This window comes from Cricetulus griseus, chromosome 8 (assembly GCF_003668045.3).
Source record: "Cricetulus griseus strain 17A/GY chromosome 8, alternate assembly CriGri-PICRH-1.0, whole genome shotgun sequence".
Taxonomy (NCBI): domain Eukaryota; kingdom Metazoa; phylum Chordata; class Mammalia; order Rodentia; family Cricetidae; genus Cricetulus; species Cricetulus griseus.
The window spans coordinates 89,198,435-89,207,871 of NC_048601.1; positions in this window are offsets into that span (position 1 = coordinate 89,198,435).

A 9,437-nucleotide genomic window follows, 5' to 3' on the forward strand; every position below is an offset into this window, starting at 1 on the left:
GGCGTGCACCACCACAGCCCATCTTTAAAAAGTGAAGGTATTGAGGCTCAGAATCTGTTAGCAGCAAGAATGTAATAAAAATATTTACTCATATCTCAAATATATCTTTAAGCCTGTAGTAAGACAATAATAAAAACTTAATTAAGGCTGATCACATGACTCTCCAGTAAAGGGGACTCCTTTACCTGGGACCTATGTAAAAGCCAGATATGCTGGCACAGGTCTGTAAGCTCAGCTCTCCCAGGGCGAGATGGGAGGCAGAGACAAGAGAATATTCCAGAAGCTTTGGGCAGGCTGGCTTGGAGTACACAGTACAGTGACAAATAATAAAAGAGGCCCTGCTTCAGAAACAAGATGCTGGACACTACACCAGAGGTTGTCCTCTAACCTCCGTGTCCTGTACCACAGCGTAGGTGCACACTTACACACACACACACACACACACACACACACACACACACACACACACACAACACACTTTAAAAATTAATTGCATGCTGGATATAGAAACATCAACAATTACTTCAGTAACCATAGCAATTACAATAGTAACTAAATATTAAATGTTTTATATATATTATATATAATATATAAAAATATATTAAAGAATATATATAATGATTAAATGTTATTAAGAATAAGCAGATATGAATAACCAGATTTTAGTCAGACATTTTCTCATACCTTACAAGAAACTGGCCAATTTACTTTGTTTCTTCCATTCCAGAATTTCAAAATGTATGGTATACGGTGTGTGCAAACGCGTGTTCGTGAGCACTCACCTGTGCATGTTGGTGTGGAGGCCAGAGGCGGACATCAGTCTTCTTGTTGTGTTGTTCTCCACTCTAGCTTTTGAGGTAGTATCTCTCACTGAGCCTGGAACTCATGCTTTTGACTAGACCAGATGTTCAGTGAGCTCTGGGGATGCTGTCTTTCCATACCTGCTTCACAGCAATGGTGTTACTGGCATGTGTTGCTACATCTGGCTTTTATATGGTTCTGGGGATCTGAACGCAGATACTCACTGTGCCCACTGAGCCATCTTTCAGTTCTAGTTTCAGTTTCTTGTAAGGTATAAGAAAATGTCTGACTAAAATCTGGCTATTCATATCTGCTTATTCTTAATAGCATTTAATCATTATATATATTCTTTAATATATTTTTATATATTATATATAATATATATAAAACATTTAATATTTAGTTACTATTGTAATTGCTATGGTTACTGAAGTAATTGTTGATGTTACTATATCCAGCATGCAATTAATTTTTAAAGTGTGTGTGTGTGTGTGTTTCAGGTTTCTCTGTGTATCCCTGACTATCCTGGAACTGGTTCTGTAGACCAGGCTGGCCAGCCTATTGCAGAATTTTAAAACATATTTTTCTAGGTGAGTCAGAAACTCACCATGGAGTCAAGCCCCTTAACTGCCTTGCCCAAGCTGCTTACACAGCATGCCAGCCCCTCTGTGATTCAGGAACTGTGGCAGCTGAGGATTCATTCTGGATCCATTGGTGAGAGAGTTGAGCTGAGAAATTGTGCAAAGCTAGTATAAGGCAGTTCAGGGCGGTGTCCCTGTGGGAACACACCTGACTGTGTTAGACTTAGGGGACAATGGAATGGAAATGTATCTGCCTTCCAGAAATATGCTGCTAACTGCAAAAGCAAGGAGGACCTCCCACTGATCCCACAGTATCTGGGACTGTTTTGAAACAAGAATTTTACTTTGTCCTAAACCTTTGTTATCCTAAATTTGACAACAAAGGCGGAGATTCTAAACGCTAAACAGAAAGCAAAACAGAGTATAATTTATAAAAATCTAGATAAAAAGTCATGTTCAGTCAGGGTATTCCGATACAAAAGTAACTTTCTGACAAATGCTGCCTGGGGTTGGCCATTCATGAAAACACAGCACCTGTCCTCCCCTGTAAGTCATCAAGGCCATCCTGGCAAGGCTTGTCACCAACTGGCCTCTCTGTGTGACTGAAGATAAAAGGAAGGGCTCCAGCTGCCACCACCACCGTTTTTTGTTCGTGGCTATGGGAGACTCTGGATGTGTCATGAGCTTGTCATGTGCTAAACCCTGTAGGCACATAAAAGATTGTTATTCTCCCCCGGTTGCTTCTCATCTTTGGTCGAAAGTTGGGAAATCCATCTGTTCCATTCTTGGCCTTTTAGGCTGTCAGACTCCCTCAAGCTGAACTTTCAGGGTCTCTGTGAAGCTCCCTGTGGCTCCCTCAGGTGAATGAGTGCCTGATCTGCTCTCCTTCTGCACTTTGCTCTTCTCGTTGCTGGATCTTACATTCTTCTGACATGTTGGTGACTATTCTTATTAGTTTTTAAAGATTTATTTTTCATTTATCTTTTGTTTTGTTTTTTTGAGACAGGGTTTCCCTGTGTAGCTTTTGAGGCCTGTCCTGGAACTCTCTCTGTAGACCAGGCTGGCCTCGAACTCACAGAGATCCGTCTGCTTCTTCCTCCTGAGTGCTGGTATTAAAGCTATTTCTCTTATTTATGTTTTGGGTTTGGTCTATCTATCTATCTGTCTATCTATCTATCTGTCTATCTATCTGTCTATCTATCTATCTATCTGTCTATCTATCTATCTGTCTATCTATCATCTATTTATGAGTTTATGTGCAGCATGCCCTTGTGTGCAGGGGACCTAGAGGGCCAGATCCCCTGGAATTGGAGTTGCAGTTGTGAATTGTCATGTGGGTGCTGGAAACCAAACTTGGGTCCTCCACAAGAGCATTAAATTCTCTTAATTGATGAGCCATCACTCCAGTCCATGTGACTTTTTTTTTTTTTTTTTTTTTTTTTTTTGAGACGGGGTCTCACTCTGTAGCTCTGGATGACTGTTCTTGATAAATGTTCCAGAACAGGATACGGTCATGTCAGCCCCAGCTTCTCTTTGCCAGTACCCTGGCACACAGTGAGTAGTTGGCAGTATATGCAGAACTTGTGAACGAGTGAGTGATTGAAAGAGCAAATGGTCCTTTGGGTCCTTTCTCTAGCATCCCATGTGGTTTGTGACACCCTTCCCACATGAGGCTGCAGTTTTTCCTCCTTGTTTCTGAAATATTTTCTCGTTGTTTACTAAAATTGAAGCTCAAAATCAGGTGAGTTAAAGTTTAAATTCTCTAAGGAAAATCAATCAACTTTTTTTTTTATTATGTAACAAGGGGAAAAGGGCTTAAAATGTGAATGTCACTTGAATTAACATAGAGACTAAAGCTTATTGAAATTAAAGTGTAACCCATCAGTCAATCAAAAAGTGTAAATAACTGATACTAGGGTCTTTTCTGTTTTGACAGGGGGTAGAGGTCAGAGAGAAGTCGGTGTTTGCGCCTTCCCAGGGACAGGAGTTCAAAAGGTCATCTGGGAAGCTACAAAACACAGCAAAGGAGATTTGGGGACATGGATTTTGTGCTTCCTTAATGTTTCATATTTAGAGAGCTGGCCTATGACACAGGTGCTTATGCTGTGAAAACAGTGTTAGGGGCTCTTTAGGCCATGGGTAGTGTTTCTGGAGTGTGTGCGTGTAACTGTGTGTGTGTGTGTGTGTGTGTGTGTGTGTGTGTGTGTGTGTGTGTATTTTAAGGAGTGGTTTCCTTACAAAGGGATTATAATTCCAGAGGTACTAAAGAAAGGATTTCATAATCTAGACTGAGTCCTAAAGCATCTCTGCAGAATCCTCTGAGTACTTTATGTGATTGACTAAATGATGCCGGGCATGCCCTAAATAGGGAAGGCTTGACGATAAACACAACTTGATTTTGAATTGAGCTTCTTAAATGGGTATGGGTATCATATATATATATATATATATAATATATATATATATATATATTACAACAAATGGATAATATCAAAGAGCCTTCTATTTATCAGATCATTCCCATAGGGCTATATAAGTAGCTCAGAGTGCTTTGCACATTTCTGGTTTGTTTTCTTAACACTTGAGAAGTAGAAAGTCAGTAGGTGCCAAGATCTGGAGCTTTTCAACAGGTTGAAAGCATGTTGTTTATCTCGTGCCAAATAATCAGTTTGCTATTTATTTATTTATTTATTTATTTATTTATTTATTTATTATATCCCCCTTAAACTAGCAGGAGCCAAATGTCCTAGGTTTTTACTTCTGGCTCCACAACTGACCAGCAGTGGGACATTTTCTCTTCAGATCCTGGTGATGCTAGTGGGTCTTGGGAGCCCATTCCAAATCAAATAATTTTGTACAGTTTTATTCAATAGCAACAACTAAGAAGTAGTTCACATAGTAGACCAGCAGCAAAGATTGGACTAGAACTCTCTTCTCTTCCTTCCTTCCTTCCTTCCTTCCTTTCCTTCCTTCCTTCCTTCCTTCCTTCCTTCCTTCCTTCCTTCCTTCCTTTCCTTTCCTTTTTACTTTCTTTTTGAGACTGTGTCTCTCTCCTTAGCCATGGCGGCTGTTCTGGAACTCTCTATGTAGCCCAGGCAGGCCTCAGACTTACAGATATCTGGCTGCCTCTGCCATATGAGTGCTAAAATTAAAGGTATGCACACAATGCCTGGCTTGAATGCCCTTAAAACACATAATTTTATCAGCACCCCAAAAGCTTGGTTATGCTCTTATCCAGTTAATCCTGATCCTGTACTTACCATTGGATTAGTATTTCTGTTTTTGTATTTTTTTCTCTCTCTCTAGGACAGTCTCATGGGTCCTAGACTGGCCTCAAACTTGCTATGATGCCAAGGATGTCCTTAATTTCTGATCCGCGTTCTTCTATATCCTGAGCACAGATGTTGCAGGCATGTACCACCATGCCTGATTTGTGTTGTTCTAAGTATTGAACTCAGTGCTTTTCATATGCCAGGCAAGTACATTACCAATTGAGCTACATCCCAAGCTCAGTATTTTATGTCCCTTAATGTCTCTAGGATTCATTAGTATTTATAGCTAGCATTAATTGTTCTCTAAAAAGACCACTGTGTAGTAGTTCATTGTAGAAATAAATATACTACATATAAGTTATCTATTTATTGTGATGCATATAAGGTGTTTTAATTTTTCCTTCCTCTCTTCCCCCTATCTTTCTCCTCCTCTCCCTCATTCTGGAGAATAAACTCAGGGCCTTGCCATGTTTGGCAGGTGCTTACTGATGAGCTACATTTTCAGCTTCTAAGCAAATCAGTTCTTAAGGAGATTTTATTTTTTATTTTTAATTTGTGTGTATGTTACCTGCATGTTAGTGTAGGTGCTCACAGAGTCGAAAGGCACTGAACCCCTCTAGTTGGAGCTACAGGCAGTTGTCAGTTGCCTAGCATGGGTGCTAGGAATTGAACTCGGGTCCTTTGCAAGAGCTGTGTGCACTCCTAACCACTGAGCCATCTCTTTAGCTACTTAAGTAAATATTTTATGAGCATTCTTGTTGCTATGCTTTTTTCAGGCTCTATGCCCTTGTCTGTGGATCTATTACTAAGTGTGAAATTGTTGTGGCATAGTCCAAGCATATGACACTTTCATAGATGCTGCTAAACAGTTTCCAAGGTGATTACACTTCTTTTACCTTCATCATTCATGTTGGAGCATTGCAATTACTCCACCTCCTTGCCAATGCTTGCCAATTGGCAAAGTCTTTAGTCTTTTGGAGTGTATATTTTAATAGCACTTTAATAATAAACCCACTGTGTTGGGATAGTGACCCGATGCTTTGTTTTATACACTTAGACTGGAATCATATGTTCAGAACTAATAGTGCCACCCAGAAGTGTGGAGAATCAGTGACAGTCAATCATATTCGCCATGCTTCTGGCAGAGGAGTCACAAAGCTGTCAACAGCAGCAAATGGTGGTGGAACTGCCTTATGTTGCCCAAAGGACCCATGTTCCTTTTAGTCACTATTTCACCACAGTGGTGGCAGCAGGGAGGTTTCCTTCTCTAGCTGGAGAGTCTCTTTTCACCCCTATTCCCTAGAAGACAGTATCTGGGAGGCTGGTTGGTAAGGACCTTTTCCACTGAGCCTTGTTGAGAAACAGTCAAGTTCATTCACCATCGTCCACTGAGGTCAAGGGAGCATCCACTCAAAAGTGGCAAGTATGGGTAAAGTTTCACCTCCGGAGGAAAACTTGCAAAGACAGCAGTTTCTTGGAAACACAATGAGACTAAATGGTCCATTTAGGATTCAGCTCTTAGCCTTGCTGTTGACAGCAGCAGGTAGGCCTGAGCTAGTGGTCCATGGTAGGCACTGCAAAAACATTTGCTTATCTAATAGTATACCCAGGAAAGCACAGACAGAGAGCCTTAAGATGTTTGGACTCTGAATCTAATATGTACTATAGAGTGATGGCTTTACATACCTGAGAATCACTAGGCATTTTCAATTATTTCTACCACTCCACAAATACATGAATCAGATTAAAGAATAGCCAGAGAGACTTGAATTAAATGCATATTCCCATAATGGTTATTATCTTTTTTCTTGGCCTGACATTATTAAAGCAAACTGAAATAACAAGAGATAAGTAGCTATTATAAATGAACCATTAAAAGCAACAGCAAGGCAACATTATCATTGATCTCTCATGACTTTTACTTTGTAAAAACTAATGTACTGGATTGCTATGGTGTTACCTACTTTAATAATAAATCTGTTGTGTCAGGACAGTGACCTGATGTTTTCTTTTACATTAATTTATAGTGTATTGATTTAATTCTCAGACTACCTCACCTTATTGATACCACGAGCAACCATTTCTTAGTTGAAAGACAAAAGAAGCCTGGACTAGAACCACCTGGTAGATCTTTTTTCCTCCTCACAGAACTGAAGATCGAATCTAGGGCCTCACACATGATAGACAGGTATTTTATTACTAGGCTTTACTGTCAAGCCTCTTTTAAGTTTTTAAAAATAGTTTTGGATGACTCTCATTAAGTTTCCCAGGCTGGCTTTGAAGATGTGATTGTCCAGTCTCCTGGGCAGCAGAGATTACAGGCCTGGGCTTCGAGACCCAGCTTTTTTATTTTATTTTATTTTGTTTTATTTTTTGGATAGAGTCTCACACTGTAGCCTAGACTGGCTTTGAATTTGAGATCTTCTTGCTCTAGTCTTGCAAGGGTTCCAGGGGTGTACCACCATGCCTGGTTCTGGAAGACTGTTTTAAATGAGGATTTCTATCAGATCAATAGTCCAACAAATTTGACCTTGTCTTCAAGTTTGCCATATCAAAAAATGAGATGTTTGGATCTACCATCTATTTGAAAAGTTTATTTTTAGATGTTTTGAGAAATCTGATCCCCCCCACCATTTTTAGAGGAGTGAGGATTAGGGTTTATGTTTTAAAACACTAGTGGCTTGTTTGTTTATTTATTTATTTATTTATTTATATTAGTGAGTCATAAAGTAGAACAGGAAAATGAACTCAAGTAGCGGACAGTTTAATGTAGCCACATTAAACACTGAGATGGTGTCACTGTGCTTTTTATTCCCCTGGAGCAGAACATGTCACTTTTCCACTTATCCGAACGAGTCAGGGTGCCAGGCACCACACCACCACTCTCTCAGAGGTTCCAGGCCACAGTTTTAAATTTGCTGTCAGTTTTAAATTTCCATCAATGACCGGCTGTGACCGCAGCCCTGTTGATCCTCCGGTCCATCTGTCCATGCCTTGAACCTAACTGTCCAGCTTTCAGCTTCTGAGCTTTGTTCACTAGTTTCAGGGCAAAGTATAATGAATCCTTTAAGATACTCTTTGAGGCCAGGCGGTAGTGGCACACACCTTTAATCCCAGCAGAGGCAGGCGTATCTCTGTGAGTTGGAGGCCAGCATGGTCTACAAAGTGAGCTCTAGTAAAGTAGGGCTGCACAGAGAAATCCTATCTGAGAGAACAAAAAACAAAAAAGCAAAAACTCCCAAACAGGAAGCTCACCCACTTCCCTCTTCCCTCACTTGTCTGATGTTTTCTTTGCTTATTACAGCTCTATCTTCCTTCCTTCCTTCCTTCCTTCCTTCCTTCCTTCCTTCCTTCCTTCCTATTTTTTTTTTTTTTTTTTTTTTTTTTGGCTTTTAAAGGCAAGGTTTCTCTGTGTAGCCCTAGCTGCTCTGGAACTCACTTTGTAGACCAAGCTGGCCTCGAACTCAGAGATCTGCCTGTCTCTGTCTCCTGAGTGCTGGGATCAGAGGCGTGTGCCACCACCACTGGCTGTATATCACAGTTTTTAATGAAGGAAAGCATAAAAATGTCCACATATCATTCGCATATCACAAGCATAACTTGGAAGGTAGCAATTTGAAAAATCTATACTATTACTATTATCCCCCGCCCCCTAAAACACATAGCTATATGGAAGGAGCCAGGTATGGTGGTAAACACTTTTAGCCACAGCCTTAGAAAAGCAGAGACAAGTGGATCTCTGTGAATTCCAGGGTGGTCAGAGCTACATAGAGAGACCTTGTCTCTTCAGAAAAGAGGGGTGGGGGTGGGGAGGAGAGAATATGGAAGGAACCTGAAATTCACCCAGGAAGAGGAAGCAAGTGTTTATGGTGCTTCCAATTCATGTTATCAGTTTCATCCGTGACAGCTCCATGTCCAAATCAGAGTAATTAGATGGAGTGACAGTCCTACTAAATGTACTCAAGCCACCACATTGGCAATAACACACACACATTTACAGTTAAGTCTTGTCCTTCTCCTCGGCTGCAGAGAACTGTGACAAACACGGAGTTGTGAAGGCATGGGGACACAAAAGGGCATTTGTTACAATAAAAGCACCAGGTGGCCACTCAGGGTGATGACATCTTTTTCTGTAATTGCTCCTCTTTTAGCACATATTTTTGATCAAATAGTTATCATTGTACCAAGAAAAGGCAGGATCAGCTAGTTTCAACCTGCCTTTTTTTTTTTTAACATCCCTTGCTTTTTAAAATGTGCAAAGCAGCATAGAACCATAAATGTTTATTCAGTTAAAAAGGTATTTGTTCCAGTTCTTAGCTTTTAAGGGGCAACAGATTTTCAGCTATAGCACATTGAGCTTTTAACACAGCCACTTACACGCTACAAGACATCACTTAAGATGCATACGGATGGCATGGTTAATTTCCTGAATTATCACTAGAAATCATCAATATGACACAGAGAAAGCAGAAGCCCAGCCCAACAGTGAATTGACAGCCATCTTTAACCACCATGACCTGGGAATGACCCTGAGTGCTGCTGGGTGCAGCAGTGGTATCTATTGCAGAGCCATGCAGCAGCGAGAAGCATTGCAGAGCATAGGAATCAGGTGTCTAACAGGCTTGGAGACTCCCACTGTGCAGCAATTGCAGAATCACTCCAAGGTCTGTGTGCCTGGTGGTGGCCAACAGAAGGCAAATGTGATACTCTTTATTAACAGAGTTGCGTTTCATGTTTATTACCTCTGCTTTGCAGTATTTTAACACCTAGAACAATTAAGTTT